We start from the raw sequence: 23640 nt of genomic DNA, 5'->3' as shown, positions 1-23640 counted from the left end.
CTTCTGGGGTGAAGCACCCGTCAGGTGGGACCCACAACCTCCCTGCCTGCCTTGCAAGCACCCAGCTTTATTCCTCCTCATCCACCGCTCACTCAAAAGGCTGCCTCTAGAGTTAAAAGAAAGAAATGTGCTTTAAGAAACACACAAATGCTCGTGTCTGTCCTGGGAGCTATTGGGGTTTCTACTTCTGTGGGTGCTGCCGGGGCTCGGGCAGCAGCCTTGCCTTTGGCTGCCTCCCTCCTGCTGCGCTGGATCCCAGCGGCATTTGCTTTGCAAACGCAGGAGACCATAGTTTCCTCTTCCACAAATAGAAATTAATGAGACTGCAGGAGGTTTGATGTTAAACCCATGGTTTTCAGCATGCCAAATTGGGGAAGCAGCAAAAACTTGGGTGTTTCCCAGATCTTTCCTCAGTGTTATTTTCCTGCGAGGCGTTTGCAGCGCAGCTGCCAGGCATGTGGTTTTTCTGCGTGTTTAGTGAGCGGATCCCACCGGCATCGTCCCCTCCCGGGCACGGAGGGGTGCTGGGAGTGGTGGTGGCTGTCAGGGCGGGTGCTGGGAGGCTGGAGCCTGGGTCAGCCCCGGCCGCGGCACTCGTCTGCAGCGTGCTATTAATAACCCACCAGCGAGGCTGCCGGGCTGGAGGAAACGAAGGAAATGAAGTTAATACGTGGAAATGTTTCCTTGTTTTCCCGCCCGGTGCTTGGGGGCCTGCCTGTTGCTCCCTGCTCCTCTCATCCAGCCCAGGCTCTGGCTGGGCTCAGGGGCAGGATGGCAGCTCTGGGACAACCCAGGTTGGGGGAAAAATGTCGATGAATAGGGATTCTGGGGACGGCAAGCAGAGAGCAAAGGGCTGTTAAGGCATGTCTGAGCTGCTTAGAAAGAGGGAGAGGGGTTTAGGGGACTGTTCCTTTGGGGTGAAGGGGAGAAGGGGCACCTTTACTTGTGGGTTTTGGGGCAGTGTTGCTCCTTGCTGGTCCAGCGGCAGCTGGAGACTGGAAAACCAGCTGATGAACAGAGGACAGGCTCTGCGGGGCTGGGGTGACGCAGCCTGGCTGTGCTTCCCATGCCGTGGCTCTGCCAGCAAGTCCCTTCCTGCAGCTGCCGAGGGCAGGCAGCGCTGCAAAAAAAAAAACCCCAGTCTCCTTTTCCCACCTCATCTGTGTTATTTCTGAGCAATCCGGCCATTCTCCAGGCGGCCCCGTGGCCGCTGCTAGCCAGGGAGGCTGCTGGGGGGGATGCTTCCCCGGGGGCTCGGTGCAGAAGCCTTGGCTCTGAGCCCGAGCACAAAGCCGAGCTCAGCAGAGAGCAGCTTCGCCTGCACATCCCAGACCCTGCCAAGGTGTACGCCGCGGGCCGCTGTCAAACGTGCCCGCCTGCCTTCGCGAGAGGGCGAGAGAAGCGGCGCCGCCTCCGCGGGGTGGCTTTGGGGGGCCCAGCAGCGGTGGCTGGGCTACGTGCTAACTCTTGTTGTTGTTTGCTCCTCTGCCAGTTGGTTTCTTGTTAAGACAAGATCCTCCTTAACGTGTTCCTGGGTGGAGCCGAGCCTGCTGCAGGGCAGAGCCATAATGTATGGAGCTGAAGTCTACGCCACGTTCTGGGGGGGGCAGAAATGGGGGTGCAAGGGGGCCTGTGTGGCGGATGCTCGAGCAAGCACTGTGTATACAAACCTCTGCAAATGGAGCAGCAAAACAGTGGCGTTGCAAGACAGCGAGACCTTCCCCGTGAAGCACCAGCCAGGGGAGTGGAGATGGCAAGGAATACGTACGTCTTGCAAGCTTTCTGCTGAGTTACGGAGAATCAGCTAGGGATTGCAGCAGGGAGAAATTTGCAGAAACCATCTGAGCTCCCGTGGAAGCGGAGGCGCTCCAGTGATGTGCCCCATGCGCAGCTCTCGCCTTGGGGATTTCATCCTTTCCTCCAGGTTTCCCATCCTTAATTTGTTTCCCGCTGCGGTTTGCCACCCCTGGGCTCTCGGGGTACAGGCGATGCTGTGAGGGCTCCTGTGTTGGTCCAGGAACATACTCCTAGGCTTTATTTCCCCTCCCTAAAGAATTATACTTGCAGACAAGCCATAAGCAAGGCCCAGGGCAAGAACAGGAGTCACAGGTGAATAAACCCAGCACAGTTACCTGGGTTGGTGAAAGGGGGACAAGGAGCACAGATGAACCCTCATTATAGTGCGAATCAGGAGTTAATGAGTGTGGTTTGGCGATGTGCTCAAGAGCAGAACACTTCTCTGCCCTCTCCTCCAGCCATTAAAGCCTTAAAGGGGGGGTGGGTGGGTGTAAGTGTCTGATCTCCTGCTCTAGGTGGACTGCCTTGTCTTGGGAGCACAGCTGGAACCTGAGAGAAAACCGAACCCTCCGGTGGTGATGGGGTGCTAACTCCAGGGTGGGGGCATTCATTCCCCATCGGCTGGGGCAGAGGGGTTGCCTCCTGCTGCTGCCCCGCTCTCCGGCATGGCTGAAGCCGCAGGGCTGTGCTTTATTTAAAAGGCAGACTAAATGCTGCTGATGAGCACCAGGCTGTGCCTTCCCGCCCGCTGTCCTTAGCTCGGCATCGCGCTGGTGGTGGGTAAGTGGAAGCTGTCCCCATCCAGGCCCCCGAGCTCATCAGGGCCATCTCGCCTGGCCTACGAGACACTTAATTAATTAATTGTAGGCTATAAAATTGGGTGTTGGACTAAGTCACCCAGTGCCTGTCTTCTTTGAGACCTCAAGCCAAGATCAGGTGAGTTTAATCCTTCCCCCTGCCTTGTTACAGGTGTTTGCCTGACCCCAGGCCAGGTCTACCCTGGAAGCCAGAAAAATCCCAGGGTTTTATGAATTGCCTGGTTTTAGGAGGCTCTGTGTTTGGATTTGACTCCCAAGTGCAGGGCGGTGGGTGTTGCCCCCCCTCCCCAACAAACAGGCCCGTATATCCAGCTGCAGTACAGGGGATTAAGGAGCAGAGAGCGGGGGAGAAGCTGGTGCAGCTGAGCAGCCCTGCGTGCCGTGGTGGGGGGCTTGGGGGGTGTTTGGGGGAGCTGGGAGGTGCCTGGGACTCCCTGTCCTGGGTCAGCGCAAGGCACTATCCAGGCAAAACTGCAACCAGGCCCTGCCTGTCAGCAGTCTTCATTCGATGCCCAGCTTTGGGGGAAGGATGATGGGGCCGGGCGCCCTATCTCAGCTGAAACTATTTGAACTAAATGCAATAGAAAATGAAAGGAGACAATGAACCAGACACTGCTGGATCTTTATAAGCATAAAAGATAAGGAATAAATTAGGAGTGTGGAAGCACTTAAGCCTTCTGGGAGGGGGGAAGGAGCCTTATAACACCTGGTCAAGGTGTCTGAATTAAAAAATGAGGATCTATGGTTCTATGACCTTGTGTTTTCATTGATTTCAGTGCTGTATGAAGAAGCAGGAGACCGATAGTGGAGATATAGTGGGATAGGAGAGCAGAAAGGATGTTAGGTTATGGGATGGGGTAACACCGCCGTGACTGGGCATCCCTCCACTGAGCATCTGCTAGAAGATACTGACAACACGACCCATCTCTTTCCAAACAGGGGCTTTTGCAACCCACTCCCGACCCAACCCAGTCCATAAGACCCCCCGCTGTAAATCTGAACCCCTGCAGATCCTTGAGGTCTCCTTTACAAGGCAGCTGCAGCGGTTCCCGGGCTGCTTTTGCATTGCTATAGGGCTGAGCTCCCTATAGGCAGCCCAGCAGGCAGCATTTGGGCTCTTAATTATAGCAGCATAATTTCTGACGCCTGCCTTGCTACAGAAACTTTGTTTGGGTTTCCAAGAAACTGTTAATTCCTTATCGCTTTTGTTTTGGTTTTTTTTTTTCCTCACTTCAGGGATATTGAAGGAGTGGTGTTTAGGTGGCCCCAGGGCAGTTATGTCCTCGATGGTATTTGAGGTGAGGCATCTGCTGGGGGGGAGGGATTGCGACTGGGGGGGCTGCCACATCCCCTATGGCCCTGGCTGAGCTGCCTTAAGCTGCCAATTTTTGCTAGACACTGAAAAAGAAAGCAATAAGCCAGCTCAGCATTTTCTGGGTTCGCCTTCACCTTCATTGGTCCTCGTGATCCCTTAAGTTTGTTAATCTGCTGATGGGCCTAAGGTGATATTCAAAGGAAAGTCCATTCGCTCCTGCATTTATTTCTCGCCTGGGCTCCATCGCTGCCTCTTTGAGACAAGAATTGTCCATCCTCACCGCGAGCCTGCCTGCCGTTTCAGTCATTTAGTTCTCTGCAGAGCACGGGAAGTAAGTACCTGGGACTTTCCCTGGTCTAAGCAGGATTTAAGGTCTTTCTGCTGGTTTTAGGCTTCTACTCAAATGAACCCAGTTATGGTTTTGCTCCTTCTGCCTCTGAGCAAAGCCCGGGAGCAGGAGGCAGCGGGGAGCATGGCCAAGGGCTGCCCGGAGCTCAGCGACTGCAGTTCACGCAGAAAACAGAAGTAGTGCCGAGGGAACACGTGCTCCTAAGGTCTTGATCCTGCAAACCTTGCTCAGGTGTGTGAATTGCTGCCATCCCCCTTAGTTAACAGGGGCGGTGAAGGTCTCCTCCCGCACCTGAGCTCAAAGATTGCTGCTGGGCTGCTCCTGCGCCTGACTAGGGGAGGGGATATTAATGAGGCCCAGAGGGAGGTGAAGGATGGTGGCCCTGGCTTGGGGAGGAGCAGTGGTGGCACTCCTGTGCTGGGTAAGAGGGGGAGGTTTTTTTGAGGGTCTTTGTAAAGGGGAGCCTGGGGCTGCTGGTGTGGTGGTTCTGGGGAGGTGGTGTGGCTCCTCACCCCCAGGCGAGGTAGGGAGATGCTGGGATGCTGAAGCTGAGGATCTCTCTGGAAGGGTGGGTGGAGACAGTTGCTCTGTCCATAATAGCTATAGGCTTCTTTTCTCATGGGCATGAAACCGGCCTCCTGGGACTGGCACTGCTCGGGGCGCTGTGGTGACACCACTGACAATCAAACCCCAAAGGTCAGTAGGTCAGAACGGGCCAGAGCTATAAACAGTCCTAAAGACAGGACAGAACCACGCTGGTCAGCGGGTGACGGGTGGCCCTGGTCTAGATTTCGTTCTAGTCCATAGGAAAAAAAAAAAATCCTGGTATCTTTAGAGGAAGTAGAAGCGGCCCCGTGTTCTCTATGGGTCATTTAATAGTTCATGGTTTACTGGTTTTCTTGCAGGATGGTCACCACCACAGAAGCAGCCGAGGAAGTCTGGAGCAGTTGCTCTACAGCAGGTAAGGGCACAAGGCGTTTCTGATCAGTCACAAATTCAGGGCCTGATCCAGTGCTCAGTGATTTTCGGCCCACAGTCAGCTTTAGCTAAAGAAAATGGAAATAATGTTGTTGGGAGGGAAAGAGGGGAAAGTAATTACTTCATGCACCGCACCTTTGGCTAGCTAAGGTGGCTGTTGGTGGGGGCTGATTTAGCAGAGGGAAGAAAAACCCCTGCCTGGTGAGCTGCTTGTTAAGATTTAAGGGCTGATACATCATAAATGCTGGGTTTTGGGGGAAAAAGGGCCGAGGCCTGTGTTACCCTTATCCCGGGAGATACACATCCAGGCACGTCGGTGTTGCTGCCCCTGGATTTTGTGGTTAATTGTGATTTTTGGTGTGTGACGTTTTACCTTTTTTTATGCATCTGAAGGTTTTCTTCAAGCCCAGCTTACGAAGCTGTACTACTTCCTCAGCCTCTCACCTCCCTCTTCTGGAAAAATGAGCTTTTAGCTGCTTCCTGCAAACAGGAGAACAGGAGATGTCACAGCTTAACGCTCCCAGTGCAAATAAAAAATGCAGTCCAGAGAAGAGCCCTCATTTTCAGAGCCAACCCGTCCAGTCCCGAGTGTCTGACCACCCGAGGCAGGCGGCGCTGCACGTGCCGGGGCTGCCCGCGGGTGTTTCCCTTTGTGCCGGGATGGGGAGGGGGCTGGATGCAAACCCTCCGTGTGGTACCAGCAGGGCTGAGCTCTCCCTTGGGAGAAGCATCAGCTGCCAGCAAGAAGAGCCTCAAACGCCGCTGTGCCGTGATGCTGTTTGCTCCGTCAAACACCGGGGAAGACCCATCTCCTTCTCGGAGCAGAAAGGCAACGCGGTCCTCGCCTGGTGCGCCTCGAGGCAGGTGCTGCCAGTGGTGCAGCCAAATGCCGCTGGCTGCAATGGCTCTGGGTTATGCTGCACACTTGAGAGCGAGCTTAAATCCCCCTGACGGGAACGGCAGCGTGGAATGACTGCGAGCTGCCCAGGCCTGGCCTGTTCTGGGGAGCCACAGGGACAGACCCACGCAGACCCGCGGCGATACTGAGGAAAGGGGGATGGAGGTAACGCAGCGATGGATGGCCCGTGGGGACAGCTTTGCACAAGGGCGTTGCTCCCTGTCGCGGTAGTGGTGCGACTTTGCAGATCAGGGCTGAAGGGGACCAGGACAACTGCTGCAAGATATTGCCTATCGTACCCGCCGCAGCATCTTCCCAGGCCGTGGAGAGCCCCCCATCTCTTGTCCTCCCCTGTAGCTTAACGAACACTCTCAAAATCTCACTCTTCCTATGGAAAAGGTGTCATTCTCCACCTCCCTTTTGCTCCAAGCGTAGCCACAGTTTTACCTACTGATCTTTCTTCCTGGCAGATCCATCCTCCTCTCAGGTATATTGATAAATCTCTTCAGTAAAAAATAAAAGAAACCACCAGACTGCACGAGCTCTGTGGCACGGCGGCATCTCTGCGCCACCCCAGGCCAGGTGGGGATGGATGTGAACGTTTGGAGAAGCACTGGAGCAACTGGGGTGGGTTTTTGGCCCTAAGGTTAACTGCCCATGAACGGGTCGACGGCAGGAAAAGTTAAGGGGCTTTTTGCTGCCTGCGCTCAAAGATGAAGAAAGCGTTTGCAATTTGATGCATCACCGAAACAATCAGAAAACAGGTGGAAAACCCTGAGCTTGTGCTGCTCCATGGAGTGATTGATATGATGATCTCAATTACACTTAATTGTGGTTATCCTATTAATAACACCCTCTTTCTGCAGCACACACCTGTTTCGCCATGGGAAACACTACTAATATAAGTTAAAACACCAATTACATGCGATGGAAAAGCAGCAATTAAATCTACTAAGCCTTGCCTAAATAATGATTTCATTTCCCTTCAATATTTTTAATGTTATAAAGGCTGTTTCTTAAAACAGAAGCCATTCTTTTTGTGTGATGTCCTATTTATCCGTACAGGAACGCCTCCAGACCGGGCGCTGATGGAAAGCACCGCTGAGTTTGCAGGGGGTGTACGGAGGGTGGGGATGCGTGGCTGGGGCAGGAGAGCCCTGCCTCGTTGCTATAAGCTTTCAGGCAGGACTGCTTGGAAGATAATTTTCTTCAGGGGTGTTTTTCTAGGGTGGAAACATGAAGCTGAGCTTCTCCTTGTGTCGGGGCTGGTAAAGCTCAGTGCTGTTTCACCAGGTGCTGGTGGGTTGTCAAATGAGTAGTTTGAAGCACCTGGAAAAACCCAAATGATCTTGTTTTGCCCAGGTGGACTTGTGGCTGTGTCAAGGGTCTTCTCTCTGGGTGAGAGGAGGAGGAAGGTGGAGAAAGAAGTGGTCTTACTCCCAGGGAGGGAGATAAAAGAAGCTGCAAAGAAGTTAACAGTGAGCTCAGCCTGTGATGGCAAGCCCGTTCCGAAATAAGGATAAAATTGAGGTAGTTTTTAAAATCTCACCATACAGGTTGTTTGACGGCAGTGGAGAAGCTGTGGTGAAACCTGGTGGTCTGGCTCGTGCCACTGGCACCTGCAAAGCTGGGGTCTTGGCTGGCGGGGGGGCTGGGGCCCCTCGAGCCCCCGCAGACGAGGCCGGAGGCAGCCGGGCACCTTTCGTTTGGCCGTGCCGTGGCCAGGCTGGCGCCCAGGCCCGCTGCACCCCAGTGCCACCTTCCGTGCCTCAGTTTCCCCACACGTGAGGGCTGGTGGGTGCCGGGGGCCGCCGTGGGGTGCGATGGGGCCCCGGGCCGGTGGTGCCCCGGGCCGGTGGGGGGGGGGGGGCAGAGGCGGCCACGCTTCCTCCCATTGTTCTGATCGCGGGGTGGGGGACACACGCCCCCCCAACCCCCGAGGGCTGCGGCGAGCGGGGTCAGCATCTCCCCCAAAAAAGCATCTTCTTCCCAAAAAAGCATCATCTCCCCATCGCCCCCCCCCCCCCCCCCCTTTCGGGGCGCGGGCGCGGAGCCTCCCCCGCGCTTCCTCCGCGCTTCCCCCGCGCCCGCGGAGCGCAGGGCGGGCGGCGCCGCGCAGGCTGCCGGCGGCGGGGGGGACGGACGGACGGACGGACGGCTGGCTCCTCGCCGCACCGGCTGCAGAAAGTTTCCCTCCGGGCTCCCGCTCGCATCCAGGCCTGGGACCTTCTTAAAAAAAAAAAAAATTAATAATTTTTGTTTTAAATTTCTTTTTTTGAAGTTATTATCAGTGTTTTCGGGCGGCGCCCGGGCGCGGCGAGCACCGGGCGGGCCCCGACGGGACGGGGCTGCGGGGGATGCGCGGCGGCGGAGGCGGCGGAGCGGAGCGGCCCGCCCCGGGCCTCGGCGGGCGCCCCCCGCGCCCCGCTGCCCGCGGGAGGCCGCCGGCCCCCGGGGCCCCCCTCGCCCGCCCCGGGGCCCCCCTCGCCCGCCCCGGGGCCCCCCTCGCCGCCGCTCTCTGAGCCCTCCGCGGCCGCCGGGCCGGGGGGGCCGGGGGGGCGCGGGGGTCCCGGGCCGGTCCCGGGGCCGCCGGGCAGCGCTTCCCCGGGAGGCAGGTTCCCGGGGGCGGCCGGGCGGGACGGGGCCGTGCATGGCACCGGCACCCCCTTTCTCAGCCTTTTCTTTTTTTTAAACTTCATTTTTCTCAAAGGAGCTCGCGCCATTAGTCACCTTTTTTTTTTTTTTTTTTAAAAAAAATTTTTAATTATTATTTTTTTAAAAACATTTCAACCTCAGGACGGAGAGGTGCGGTCGTTTCCCGGGCGCGGGCCAGCCTGCGGCGCCGAGCCGTGCGCTCAGGTAAGAGCGGCACCGGGACCCTCGGGGGGGAGGGGGTCGCAGCGCTTTTCTTTGTATTCTGACGCAATAACTACGTGTCACCCCCCGCGCAGGTACCTGCGGGGCGGCCGCCCCCCGCCCCGAGCCGCGATACGAGGCCGTGTCACCGGTTGGTTTTGGTTTTTATTCTTCTTCGAGCTCCTGAGGAAGCACCAGCCTGAAGCCGGGCTGGGCAGTTACTGCTGGGGGCCCAACTCTCATCGCAGCCTGGGTTTATTTTCCACCGTGTGTGTCAGATTTCAGTAGTTTATGCCCGGTTTACGCTCATGTGAACTGCCTGAGAACTGGGTCATTACTCACCCGGGCTGATTCAATGTACGTTTGAGAGTATTTCTGTTGGCTTTTAGTGAATGTTTTTTGGCTGGGAGGTTTCAGTCCTTACCGGTTTTAGGAGTCCCGGGGAAGCTGATGGGGCAACCTCGGTGAGAAAGTCTTAGTCATGTGTTTACAGAGCCTGGCTGGAGGGTTCCTGTTAGATGCTGCGTTCAGATCTCCGCCTCTGTGGTTTTGTTTTACACCTTAACATTTATTAGATGAGATATTTTAAAATACAGGGATTAATAGTGATATAACCTCCCTGCTCCTCCCTCGCGTTTTATTGTAAGGCGAGGTACGACACTTTCCCCCAAATGACGACAGCAAAGCCAGCGCCAGCTCCATGTTTAAACCGGGCCGGGCCGCGGTGCAGCAGTCGTTGAGCGGGGCTTAGCGGTCGTGTTGGTTGTGGGTTATTAAAACCTCAGCCTGTGATGCAGCGAGCTGGATCTAAACGTACTGTAACTGTTTAAATCAAATATTTATGGAATGCTGCTCACTCCCGCCGTGATATCTGCACTGATTGGCTTTGGGGAAAATAAAAGTGCCAGATTTATGTCTGTTAAAGGAAGTTACTGTGTCCTGGTCCAGGCAGATGCTTTGCTGGAGACCCCGCACAGAGGTATTGGGGCTGCCCCGCTCGCGTGCCCGGCGCTGGCGGGACGGCTCCCGCACGTGGTGTTCGGTCCCTGATTGCACAAGTGACTGGACGGATTGGGAATGCCAAATTTCTGCAGTGCCATCTCGTTTCCCTGCTGCTGTGTGAACGCTGATTGTGCCCTTGTGCACAGCTGGAATGAATTAATTTGATTTCTACACGTTCCTGTAAGGTGAACTGACCGAGCGGGGCCATTACATGATGAGAGCTGCTCGGTGCAAAACCTTGTGTCCGCCGGTGTCACAGGCGGCCCGGGCGCTCGCTGCGGTGGGGACGTGGGGCATGACGGGCGGCTGTGCGGCCTCGGGTGGGCTCTGTCATGCAGAGAGGTTGCACTGAGCTCGCTGCGGTGCTCTCCTGCAAAAGAAGACCCGTCCCTGAGCCCAGGGCCTCGGCCGGCTGCTGGCAGGGCTCTCAAACCGGAGCTCGATGACCATCGCTTGCGCAGGTGGGATGTGGGCTCTGGCAGTGAGGAGCCGGTGGTCCGAGGGGAGAAGCTGCTCGTGGGAGGAGGAGGAAGCAGGTGCATCGCACGTACGCGTGCAAGCAAGGGCAGGGAAAGCGCGTCGTCTCCTTCGGGGGAGCCTCCGGATGAGTTAAGCTGGAAGCACTGGGGAGAGGTCTGCCTCGAGAAGATGAGTCTGGAAACTACAGTTCCTGATCCTGGGTACTAAAAGTCATGGGTGCGATAGGTTGATTTTCTGGCCCTTTGCTCCATGTTTGGTACATCCCACACCTATTGCAAACTTTATTTCTTTCCATCCTGGTTCCCCAAGCACCGGAGTCCCCTGCCCTCTCCCGCTGCTGTTACCGCTCGTTTTCCTGAGCTTTAAACGGTCCTGCTCGGTGGTTTTTTTTTATTCTTTTCAGCTTGCAGGCTCCTGTGAAACTTCCAGGTGAAGCATGAGAATGGGTTTGCTTTTGGACTTACCTTACTAAGACCTCTCAGAAATGGTCTCAGGAATCCTGAGGATCTGAGGCCGGGTGCTGAAAACCACCCAGCTAATTACGGCAACCCGGTTATGCTCGGAGCAATTATTTCTGCCTGTATTTACCTGGCTGTTTGTTTGTGTCTTGTGATCTCAAAGACTTCCCCAATTTTTGCAATAATATTAGCTGTTTTAATAAAATTACTCCGTCTCGCTTTAAAAAAAAACAACCCAAACATGCCATAAATAACATGGGTAAAAAGAGGGGGGAGGTAGAAGGAGCAAACAAATGCCAAAGGAGCGCTGCTGCTGCTGCTCAGCCGGCTGCGTGGCCGCTGCTGCCCCGGGACGGGCGGGTGCTGCTCCCACCCCGGCCGCCTCCGTGGACCAGGTTCCTGCCAGCACCACGAGCCAGGGATCTGAACACGTGTCTTGCCCGGTGGCCTCTTGCCAGCTGTGTTTCAGGGCATAACCATCACCCGCTTTGCTTTCTGTGGGGCTTCTTTTTAATTTAAGGCTTGTTGTATTTGGCCTTGTTACATCAAACACGCAATAGCTGTCTGTGGAAAAGAGGTTATTTCTGTGCTCGGTGCTGACATTAGGATGCAATGTTAATTTTCCTTTAAATGACAGATTTATTGGAGTTTCTTCATCTACACAATATGACCCGAAAACCTGAGTTCTAATTTGCCAGAAGGGGGCATTTTGCAAACATTACAAAGGATTTCAGTAGCACGGGAGTTGGGCAGGGTGAGCTTGGCTTGATAATTACGCAGGCCGCGATGCACGTTTGGAAACTACAGCCTCCTGGGGAAGAGTTCCCTGGTGCCTAAACAGAATTATTGTGCGCCTACACGCCGGAGAATGAGGTTTGGAGCGTTGCACGCAGAGGGCTGCGTGCAGCGAGGCCGGCTACCTGTCTGGCTGCAGCCTGCAGGGCGCTGAGTGGATGCTAAAGTAAGAAATCATGGAGTAGTGTTGGATTTTGTTTTCAATGAAGCCACTTAAAAATGCATTTTCCAACTATCTGCTGGTAAATGGTTTTTTTGCTGTAGGTTGAGCTCTGAGAGCTTCCGGCTGCTCTGCTGTTTCTGCACGTGGTTTTTCCACTCTTCCTCTCTGGAAAGAGGGCATCGCCCCATCTGGAGCCCGTAGCTCTGTGTCTCCCTGCATTTAAACATGTCGCTGAGATGCCAGTTGCTCATCCCGACCCAAGCCAGACGCACGTGGCCGGTAAAGCCAGTCCTTCGCTGTGGAAACACCAAGGAGCTTTGCTGGGGCTCTGGAGGTTGGTTTTCTTGCGTGTGGTGCGTGTTGGATTTGGGGTCCCACCCAGCACACGCCTTCTGGCCACACCATCTCTGTCCCCATCTCTTCTGTCCTCATCCCAAACCCAGAGGGCCCTCCTTAACCTTGGGATCGAGGCTTTGCTTTCTTTGCGTTTAAACATTTATCTGCCCTAGATGCAGCTGACTCTCTGTAAGAGGCTGGTCGGGGTTTGCCCCCTCCCTGTGCTGGTGGGGGGCAGTCCTGCCCTGCGGGGCACAGCCTCAGCTGGTGGGAGCTGCTAAGTGGGGGCGCGACGCTTCTCATCCCCTCTTCGTAGCTGGGGAGACCAAGATAGACACCAGTGAGGTGAGCTGATGGAAGAAATGGGGTGAAAAACTCTTGCTTCTGCTTTACCTGTCTCGTGTTCAGCGTGCCAGCTGCTGGGTGTAGTTTGTCCTTGGAAGCTGGTTTTGCCGTGTATCGGCGTATCGCTGGAGCAAAGGCCCCGAGCGCTGGGTCTTGAAACAGCCCGGACCGATGTGCTGTGCAACAATTTGCGCTATATACGTGCTAAATCCAGCAGTAAGGGACTAAATTTGGCCAGCTGTGTTAGTTCCCAGAGGTCTCCCGAAGCATCCCAAACTGTTTGGGAGCGCGGCTGAGGTGCCGTCACCTGTTTTGTGACCTTTTTCCTCTTGAAATAAATGCTGAGCTCTCTACATGTCCACGGCCAGGAGGTTCCTGGGCTGGTGGGGAAAGGACTGCTGCGCAGTGTAAGGGCAGGTGCTGCTGCATGTAAAGGAAGATGCTGGTATTTTCCATATTTTACTGTGGATGCTTTTAGGCAAGTAGGTAACTTCAGGGTCAGAAACCCTCGTAGAAATGGTTTCTGCCCCTTTTTGAAAACGAACAATGCCAATGTTTGATGACAAGTGGCACAAGTAGGGCTGGAGAGGTGGTAGTGGTGAGTCATTAGAAAGATGCTGGGTGTGCGAGGGTGGTCCTCCTCCCGGTGTTGCACGCTGAACGTGGGATCTCCGGCAGCGGAGAAGGGTCAGAGGTCCCTGGGCCCAGGATGGGATGGCAGCAGAGCCCAGGAGCGCGATGGTTGCAGCTTCGAGCCCGTAGCTCTCGCATCGTGCTGTCACATAGAAAGGTAGAAGGCTCTTGAGCTTGGAGCCGGGCGCTGGTGGAATCTGTGTTGAGGACACTGGTCCTTTCCTGGTTCACTAACAATTCTCCCCATCTCTGCGCAAATCCTCGAGCCCAGCAGAGCCGTGGAATACCCAGTTCCTGTTTTCGCTGTAGGAGTTTTTCATTTGCTTTTCTTTGTGTTTAGGGTTGCAATCCATTTTGATCCCTCGTTCTCTGTAGAAGCTCGAACAGGTCAACACTGGAGCATTTTGAATGCAATTGCTACCTCTCGGTGTCTGATGCAGTGCCAACGGTTGCTCTTTCCTTGCCAGGACCTGTGCCATCTGTGGATCAGTTGCCCTCTGAGAGGTGCACGGGGCCAGCCCTGCTCCCGAGCTTCCCACACCACGAGAGCCATGATGTTTTTCAGGTTTGCCCCAGCCTAGCCGAGATTGAAGCCTTTCAAATCATAGCCCGCTCCGACGTGATGTTTTCATAAGGGCTGTGCAGGGTAGTGAAATATCCGTGAGAGAAAGCCGCGTCCAGATGTTGCAAAAGGCTCGGTGCGATAATTAATTATCCACAGCCATTCCCAGGCTGGACAGCTTCTGTTTCAAGCCGCTGGTGCGGTTTTGCCTGCTTCCCGGCCTGGACTTCATCGCGGTGCTTTGCTTGTTGCAAAAACCAGCGTCCCCGGGAGCCTCGAGGAGTTGCCCTGGTGCGCTGAAAAGCGGCTTTTCTCATGGCAGCGCTTTCCCATGGTATTTTCTCCCGGGAGCTGGCGCGCGCCGCCGCACAGGAAATTCTGGTTGTACCATTATTGCAGAGCCTATTGTTTGGGGCAAGAGCAGGATTCGGTCTTGCTCACATCCTAAAATGCCTTGCTGCATGAAAAGGATGTTGCAGAGTATCCAGGGCTGCTGGTGGAGAGGCAAAGCTCAAAGCTGGTTTTGCACAGGGTTCACGCTTAGCCTAGATCCCCGCGTTTCTGCTCCAAGTCGCCACTTGGGTTTTTCACAGGAATCCTCAGGGTTAAAGAAAATGTGGAGTGAAACCGGAGTCAGGGCATGGCCCCTCATCACAGTTTGCTGCTTCTTGCTGCCCAGCCCGCTCCTGCTTGCGGGTGATGTGCGGCAGACGCATCAAGCGGTGCGAGGGATACAGAAACCCAGGAAAACCCTGCCTTTGAGATGCCAAAAAATGTGGCCTGGGTCGCACAGGGGTACACAGGCAGGTGCAGCACGTGGCAGGCTCTGTTTTCATCTGCCACAGTCTCGTGGCGTGACCGAGGACGCCTGTTAACCTGTCCGTGCCTCAGTTTCTTATCTGAGCGCTGGAGCGAACGCTGCGCTGCCTGTGTTTGCTTTCACTTTGCTTTTTTTTTTTCTTCCCCTTAACTAATCTTTGTGGCTTAGATGGTTGGCAGCGATAGCCCGTATTTCCCAGGCTGTGCTATCCAAGTTGCAAAACACCATTCCTCACCCGTGCAAACCACAGGTCCTCTTGTGCAGGGCTGTGTGTAATATTTTGGCTACAACTTGCCCAAAGCTTTGCGCTCCGAATTGCGCTCCCCCTCGCTGTGGGGACGGTTGCTCGCCCCTCAAGTTGCCTGCCCAGGCTCTCGGCTCCCCCTCACTGGGTTTTTCGTTTGCTTTTGGCTGCCATCCCGAAAGAGGGAAAACACCACACTGAGGGAGGTGTAAAGAGTAAAGCCGCATGGGTGACATTGCTCCGCTGCTGCGCGGCGGGCAGAATTAAGCGTGGAAGTTCCCAGGGCTTTTGCAAACTCTGCATCCCAAGAATTGATATTTGCTGCCCTCAAAAAGGCCTGGAGAGCCTGCACAGGCAGCCAGCCCCACTGCCCACGGGCTGCACGGAGCTGCCAGCGACCTGCCCTGCGCTGGGAGGGCATTTGCTGCTGGAGGCTTGTCTTGGTCCAGATGCAGTGCTTCGGTGTGTGTAGGTGAGGAGGAGAGCTCTCTTGGATCTAGCACTGGCCAGCGAGGGTGTCATCAGCATGCAGGAGGTGCGCGCTGGCTCCTTCGCTGCTGCAGTGAACTGCTGGCATCTTCAATAGGCGCCCTGGCTTCAGTTCGAGGGCTCTGCTGGATTTGTGGAAACAGGGTGCCTGATGCCGCTGTGCGCTGGCACGAGAAAGCGAACCAAAAGGCTTCTCTGATGCTACGGTGACAAGCGGAGCAAAGCGTGTGCCTGGCAGAGGGACGGGGAGCCTGGCGGTAGCGGTCCTGTGCCCCTCATCTGAACAAGCCACACTGGGAGCGGTTGTAGCTCGTTTGCTCTTGCTGCACTGCTTACACCAGGCTGGCGCGGGGTAGCAGCTGATGCCATCCCACTGAAACTGGGTTGACATTGTCTGCCAGAGGCCTCCCATACACTCAGAGACTTGTTTGAGAGAACTACTAATCAGTTTAAAACTGCCCCGTTTCACTCGCGGATATGAAAAATGCCTATTGTGTGTAAAAACAATGCCACCGATGTGAGCGTCTGCCCTCAGCGCTGGAATTGTTTCACCCAAGTGGTATGAAGTCGCACGTCTAGCCGGAGCAGTGTGGTTGCGGAGCCTGCAGGCTCTCGGCTTCGGGCAAGCGGTTGGTGCTGGGCTTCACCGTGGCACCGCGGCAGTGCCCGGCCGGCCTCTGCTGCCCGCGCTGGTGTAGAGGATGCTGTTGGCTGGGTGGCTGGAGGGTGGCACCAGGGTCCTGCCTCAGCTTGGGCAGCGCAGCGGAGAGCGAGGAGGAGGAGGAGGAAAGCGTCCACCAGGTTTCTGAGCAGCGCAAGGAGTTGGGTTTGCACTGGACGGACGCTTCCTGGCAAGCAAAGGCACCAGCCCCAGAGCCTGTTAGCATCTTCCCATCCCTCCCTCTGCCATAGGGAGTTCGGCAGCGTTCCCGGGTGCAGAGCACGTCCTGAACTCCCCCTCCGCTCTCTGATTTCCACACCATAGACCAGGGCTGGAAAAGACAGCAGCAGCAGCGAGAGCAGGCAGGCAACACGCACCACATCCCTCGGTGACCCTCTGCAATCACGCTTGCAGCGTCCACTTACAGATAACGGGGAAAGCCAGGAGAAGAAGTAGGGCTGAGGGTGGTGTCCTGTAAGTGTGTTGACACCACGCCGAGTGCGGCTCGGTGGGGTGAGCAATGCCGGCAGGCTGAGTGCGGCCGGGGAGGATGCCCAGGAGCCCACCCCAGCCCGGGCGATGCAGTCCACAGCCATGGGGGATGATGGCTGCATGTGTTTCCCAGTGAGATTTTATACAACAGCGACCAGTGAGTTTACTTTATATGGTGTAAGTCCTGCCAAAACAATTTCTTCCTGTTATTGCTCCTCCAGTCTTAGCGGAGCGATAAGAGCCTTTTGCAGGGGGCTGGTTTCTCCCAGGGGCTGTCCTCTCCAAGCCGGGAGCTTTGAGCAGCAACTCCCAGGGTGACTTTCCACTGTCCTTTAGCTAAATTTAAAAGTTATGTTTAGGTAAATGATAAAAGGAACATCTGAGTTCCTTTCTCTCAGCCTGTGCAGGGTCTCTCTGCCACCAAATGGATCGGGTTCATTTTAGGCTGTGGTTCCCATGAATTATCTCTTCAGTTGCAAAGGAGATGCAAAGACCTTGGCCTTGAAGACAGGTGGTGTGTTAAGATATATTGAAGTGGAAGCTGAGACAATGTGGGGCTTTGCTTGGACCCGGACTGGAGCTGGGAGAGCGCCGCAAGGCTCATCACTCCCCCAGCTCGGACCTGGTGGCTCCAGCTGACGTTTCGTGTTGCCACACCATTTTATTCCCTGGCGCTGAGTGGGATGTAGCGGTGCCCTGCTCTCAGGGCTGCTGCACGCTGCGGTGATGGTGGTAGGTTTTTCTTCTGATCAGAGGGCTACACAGATACCTTGTGCTCCCAAGGAAGTAAAGTACCTTCCTTTTCCCACCTAATTCTGGCAGAATTAGGAAAATGGCATGGAGTTTCAATAGCTGGAAAGCTCTACAGGCTGGGGGAGTGATTTGCATGGAAAGCTTTCTCAGCTTCATAGCAAGGAAACACCCTTGCTACAGAAATGCTGCTGTATGTGGGTTTCCACTCGTGCAAAGGAAGGTTTTTAAGGCCAAGCCTTAAAAATTCTAATGGGAATGAAGATGGATCTTAAAACCCCTTCTGTTTGGTTTTTAATCCCTTTTGAGTGAATGAACTGAAGCTAAAGCAGTGCCACAAGAAGGTTTGCTGGGTTCCAGTGTGGCCCGTGGCAGGCGGTGTGGGAGCAGCTGCAATTGCTTATAAAGGAATCGTTTCAGGCTTCCCGATTACAAACACAGCGCCAGAGCTGGAAGGGCTCTCGCCACCACTTAATAATTTGACTGAATCGAATAGGGTCCGCTCCCGTTCCTAAGTGTGGGCTGCTGAGAGGAAGGAAAAACAGGAAAAAAGTCATTTAGTTGCTAGGGTGAGGCGATGCCTTTCTGAATAAGGGCGGCAGGGCAGTCCCGTGGCACCGCAGGTCGTCACCTCACCTATGGAGAGCAAGCTTTGGGGTGGATTTGTGCCTGGAACGGTGTCTCTGGTGCGGTTACCCCGCAACGTGGCTGCGAGGAGAGCAAAAAGGCGGTGCTGCAAACCGCCCCGCGTTTGGGGCTTGCGTCAGAAGCGCTTGGCTGCAGAGCAGCTTTGTTGTCGAATTACAGCACATGAAGACGATGTTACCAGCCTCCTGCTCTTCCCATCGCCTCGTCAGCCCCGCCGCAACTTCTGCGAGGGATGCTTCATGCCCAGCGGTGCTCAGGTCATGCGGAGCGCTTCCCGCTGCCAGCAGCAAAGGCAGCTCGCTGGGGAAGCGAGAGGGAAGGGGCTAGGCTACCCAGCGGGACCTTCTGCCTGGGTCTAATGCTGTGAACTGCGTAAAGTAAGTTGGTGCTTGCAAACAGGGATCCTGCAGAGGGGATCTGCTGGAGCAATGGCCAAATCTTTGCTTCTGACTCTTCAGCGGTTGATGCTTTCTCACTCTGGGGTCCTACAGCAGTGCCTGTCGCAACCCCAAGGGCAGGCATTGCCTTTCCAGCCCCTCTCTGGTCTATAATTGGTCCCTGCGACTTCTTGCCGTAGAAAGTTAAAGCCAAGCATTTTAATAAACTTTTATGAAGATAATGAGTTGTGTTAGAAGTATTTGTATAAAAGGGAAGCAGATAAATGCATTTCAGGGCATAAGCCAACCTGTGTTTGACACAGCTAGAAGCAGTTTTCTCCAAGGCACAGGTTATTCCATAATTGCTCATTAATGAAGTTCTTGCCTCCTTCCTCTGAAGCGTTTGCTCTTGTCCAGAGCATAGGAGGAAACAGTGGGTCATATGGAAGCCCTGCGCGATCCAGGCTGGTGTGTTTGTACTCCTTAACACTCCTCTGATTGTAATCAGTGGGTTTTGCACCCATAAAGATAGGGCAATGCTACGTAAACTGTCTATAATAAATATAGGGAGTCTATTCATATGGTTTCGGGCTTGAACTTTCTGAGTGATAATTACTCTATAACCTTTCCAGGTACTTTGCTTTGATTCCTGGAAAGCTTCACTTTTATTTACAGCTAGAGTTGAAAAAACAAAGTTCTGGGGGAAGAGCTTTAGCGCAGGATGCTGCGGGACCGCTCCACGGGTCTGTGCCGTGCTAGAGCCAGGGGACACGGACCCCACTGCTGGGCAGTCCTTGGGGCACTGCGGAGAAAAGCAAAAACATTGCCCGTCTTCCTTCAAACAGACCCACAAAAGGAGGTGCAACTTTTGCCGGGAGCAAATTCACTGTCCTAAGTCACTGATTTAGGTATAAAGTTGTCTTTGGAGACGAGGTCTGCATTTCCCCAGTTCTTTACATACCTGCTGCGTGAGGATAAATACAGCGCAAGAATTAATATTGAGAACCCTAATTTGAGGTCAGTTGAGGCACTTAATTGCATGTTTGAGCATGTAAGTGGGAAACGTGATTTTTGTCGTGCTAAAGGTGCAGCTTTCCTCCGTGGCATTTGGGACAGGGCTGTGCAGGGGCTGTTAGGGGTGTCTGCGAGAAGGACGGGCTGTGAGCATTTCCTGAGCGGGCAGGAGGGTCTCTAGAGAAGTAGCAGCGTGGGACAAATTAATCTGCAAAGAGTCCAGCCAAGTACCCTTCGGAGCCCTGTGTTAATCTGCTGTATCTTTCTGCTGGTGGTACCAAGCTGGGGTTCAGCCGCCCGCGGCTTAACTTGTGATTTCTAGCTATTAGGGTAGGGGGAGACCACCTTTTGAGCTGGATAAATGACAGCCAGATTCGGCCTGGAGGCTATGGAGCCACATTGCTGTAGCGACGGGTCAGAACTTCATACTCAGCGTATAACTCGGCTTCCAAATTAGTTGCTTAATTCATTTATCTCTCCCTTTGCCCCTCCACTGCTATTGCATCCAACCGCCACTGAGGCCGGGGAAGCGGGGAGGCAGAGGAGGTGCGGCTTGGGAGGAAAGTTCAGCACAATCTTCTTTCAGGGTTGAAAACAAACTGAGCATGGGCGTGTGCCTTTGACGTGAGCATCAAAAAGATTGGGTTTAATTAGGTACATGGGCGCTTCCCTTGCTGCCTCGTTCCTGACTTCCCTGGACCTGTTTCCGTCACCTGCGCGGGGCCGCGGGGCAGAGCGGTTGCTGCCCGACATGCGTTTCTGTATCGCTGCCCTCAGCCGACGCTGTCAGGACCGAAGCATCCTCCCGCCCGTGTGCTGGGGGGTAGCTTTTTGCAACCCTCCCCGGTTGCCGCGTCTTTCAGGGACATTATTTTTGCCACGCTGACTGCGTCGGGTTTCTCGATTTTCTTGCTGTGAGTAGTTGTGAAATGGCAGCTGTTCTGCTAATGCCGGCGATGGCTTCCCTGCCATCTGCTGGGATCCTCGCTCTCGTTTGCGCGCTGCTGTGGGGAGGAGGGAGCATGTCATTAAAGGCAGACAAGGAAAAACCCACGGGCGATTGCAGTCAATGGAAGAACCCTCTGGCTTCTGTGGGAATTGAGTTTTGCGCGGGTTTTATGCTAGACAAGCCCATATCCTTAAACACTTTTTCTTAAGCACTTCTTTTGTCTCCTCTGAAGGAAGAAGGGGTCACTTTTTCCATGCCACTGACGTGAACGGTGAATCACAACTGTTGTGGGAAAGCGCTGTTGCTGGGACCGGTAACCTGTCAAAATATTTGCCATCTTCATCCCGATGTCCTCAGGCGTTTTGCAGCCCGTGCGCCAAACGGTTGGGTATGACCACAGTTCAGAGTGCTCTTTTGATGCTTCTCAAGTGGGATGGACAGGAAGGATTGGCTGCTTAAAGAATTTTTATTTCAAGGGAGTGATATAGCCTATGTATGGGAGAGCCCGTTCGTTTTACTACAGGAAGGAAACGCGTCAGCGTGTAGCAAAGATCCAGCATACGGCCTGTAAGCCAAGGTGGTTTTGCCTCGGTTCTGAGTGCTAGCTCTAGCCAAATAAAAGACAGAATGCTGGAATAACATCCGGAAAACTCAGCAGATTTTGCAAACCCTGGCAGTGCCGGTGAGCTGGAGCCAGGGCAGGCCCTGCCCTGCCTGTGCGGGCAGGTCGAGCGCCAGCGTGGGAGTTTCTGCAGCTCTTGCACCAGATGAGCAGGGTTTGAACCTAATGACGGAGGAAACACGAGCTAGTGCGCCTCGACTCCCGGCGGGCTGGTCCGGTGCCTCCAGCAGGGCGCATGTCCTCGCAGAAACGCATATCCTTGTCGTTCCCAAGGCGTGCTATTGCGTTTGCAGTCTGATGCCCGGCTTGCCTGTGGCCTGCTGCTGTGACGGTCCAGAGCCTTCCGGAGCTGTGGCAAGGGTATCGCCGCTGCTCGGTGTTAGCTAAATATTGTAACCTATAAAGAATTTAGGTTGGTGTGACATGAGCTGGCAAAGCAGCGCGTCGGTTTTTTTTTGCACGATAGCAATGTTTGGATATTCATGCTCTGCAATTTCTTTCAAAAAAGTGATGTTGCCTGCATGCGTTCCCAAACCCTTTGTGCTTCTAAAGCACAGGCGAAGGTGTAAGTGTGCTGGGCTCATCTTTGGAGAAGGGGAGATGCACCTTCAGAGGGGACACGATGGGCACTTTCAGGGTGACTGGTCCTGTCCTTTCCTGCCTATGGTTTTTGTTTAGTCCCTTGCCACTGTGGCAATAAATTCACTTGCTGTTGAAAAGGAGCTATTGGAGAGACTTAACAGGATATAGAAAAGGGTGAAATAAAAAGATGCCTAATGCCTGGAACAAATTCCCCAGCTCCTTGTAAAAAAGATTCAGGCTTTGTTCCATAAATGGCGAAAAGGGAGCCTTTAGCTGCTTCTGCTCAGCTGGGTTTTTAAGCCTAAAAAAGGGATGAGAGTATCCTCGTGGAGGGCAGCGTGGGAAGGCAGAGGAGACCCGACCGTGTGGCCACCTGTGTGTGCACAGCCCCATCCCGGCGGCCGGGGTGCATGGCGGGGGCACGGCCGGAAGATGAAAAAGCTCATCGGTAATGATGCTAATTGAATCCGATGTTGCTTCCCTATGTTCAGAGCTGGCTGCGGCCACCGTCGCCCGGCGGAGTGTGACTGGCTGGAGCGGGGCCCCAGTGCGTGAGGAATGTGAGCTGACAGCTCCTTTTGCAGGGAAAAGCCACGCTGGTGAGACTGTGCAGTGGTCCAGACAGGGGATGTGCTCGTGGTGCCTGCTTAAAAGCTGCTTGTTTGGTTTAGTGTCCATATCGGGTTGGCAGGGCAGGCTTGCATGGACAAACTAAGGTTTTGAAGTCTTGGGTTATAAGATGTGCGTGTGGGGACCAGCTCTAGCTGAGCCGGACTGCACGAATGCAGGATAAGACCTACAGCAATGGCAGCAGTGCCACCAAAACCGGCTGCAGACGGCACCTACCCACCGATAATTCCTGCAAAGCAACCGCTGTGTGCGCCAGCCTGCGGTCACAGCCAGCGTGTGGTGGCGCTGGGTGCAAATAAGGGTTATTTTATGTTGTTGCTGTTGAGGGGGGAAGGCAGGAGAAAGGTCTCTGCTTGGCTAGGAGGCACCTTGTGACTTTTGGGCGTGACTGGATTTGATGATATGCCTGCCTTGTGAGGGAGAAATAAGGCGCAGGTGGGTGTCAGACCCCTAAAGCCTCTGTGCCTGTCTGGGGTGAAAAGCCCCAGCCAGCCAGCAGTCATGGTGCTTCTCTAGAACAAAAGATTAGGTTTTTTTCCATGTGCCTAAAAGCAATTTTGTGCAAGGCCACCTGCCTCCCCAAGTCGGATATCCCGGCCCGCGGCAGTGGCCGAATGCCCAGCAGGTGTCATTGGCCTGTTTGGAACATCAAACCTCCAAATACCCAGAAATTGGGTTGATTTTACTCCAAAGCAGTGCAGAAGACTTCTAAAGCAATCGTTCGCCGTTGAAGGCAAAGACACTTGTACACCTGATACGCTCGGCTCCAATCTGAGAGCTGCCACCAATTTCGGAGCACGGTAAGGCTATACCTCGCCTTTTAGTGAAAAGGCTTTGCTTGATGGATTAGGTTTTCTACAACGTGGTGCTTGGGGAATTGAGAGCAAACCAGCCACCAACCGTTCAGTCCTGTGCTGTTGTGTTTGAAGGAGGTGCTGGTCGTTGCGGTTTGCTATAAAGCAAGGCTGTGCGGCAGGATTATTCCCATCAGCCCATGTTTGAGGGGTAGGAGCAGCCCTCCAGCCTGCGTCCGTTGCCTTTGCCTTTCCCTCCTTTGACACCGCGATGCGTTTGGCCTGATTTGATGGAGAAACCTGAAGGAAGTGATGGTTCCTGTTCAAACTGCTATAAGGAAAAAGGGCCTGGGGGAAAGAAGTACAGGGGAAATCCTACCCATGTAGCTGGCTAAAAAGAATAGGTCACTTAATATCTGTCTGGAGATGGAAATAGGGCCTAGAGGGAGGCAGGTAACTTGTGTGTGAGATGCCCTTTGACATAGCCAGGGCAGCGTAAGGGAGTTGCTGAGTAATGTGCTGAAATAATTCTTGGAGATGTTTGAGCAGAACTGGTTTTGCTGCATGTGCTCCCAGTTTTTGCATGTGAATTTGGGGCCGTCGTTGGCACTCGGCTCTTTGTTTCTCACCCTGAGCCGAATGCGCCGAACATACATTAACACAGAAACACGGATCGCAAGGTCTGTAACTATGGCGATATATCTACAAATGTGACCCTCCGCACCTAATTTTGGTATTGGCATCGGTGAGCTGCTTTGTAAGATGGCACTTATTTTTTCTAGT

The 23640-nt window shown here is 54.3% G+C and overlaps 1 protein-coding gene across 4 annotated transcripts in view; it reads left to right on the top strand.

The window, feature by feature from the left end:
- Positions 1 to 8605: 8605 nt before the first annotated feature.
- ARHGEF9 (Cdc42 guanine nucleotide exchange factor 9) overlaps positions 8606 to 23640 on the top strand; it is a 224912-nt gene continuing 209877 nt past the window's right edge. Inside the window, exon 1 of one of the 4 annotated variants that reach the window (XM_064463418.1) lies at positions 8606 to 9014. The gene's annotated coding sequence lies outside the window, so the exon portion shown is untranslated. The remainder of the gene's footprint in view (positions 9015 to 23640) is intronic. The other 3 variants (XM_064463419.1, XM_064463422.1, XM_064463420.1) reach the window with 3 other exon arrangements.

This window comes from Phalacrocorax carbo, chromosome 11 (genome assembly GCF_963921805.1).
Source record: "Phalacrocorax carbo chromosome 11, bPhaCar2.1, whole genome shotgun sequence".
NCBI lineage: Eukaryota > Metazoa > Chordata > Aves > Suliformes > Phalacrocoracidae > Phalacrocorax > Phalacrocorax carbo.
This window is presented reverse-complemented; position numbering and strand designations above follow the sequence as displayed.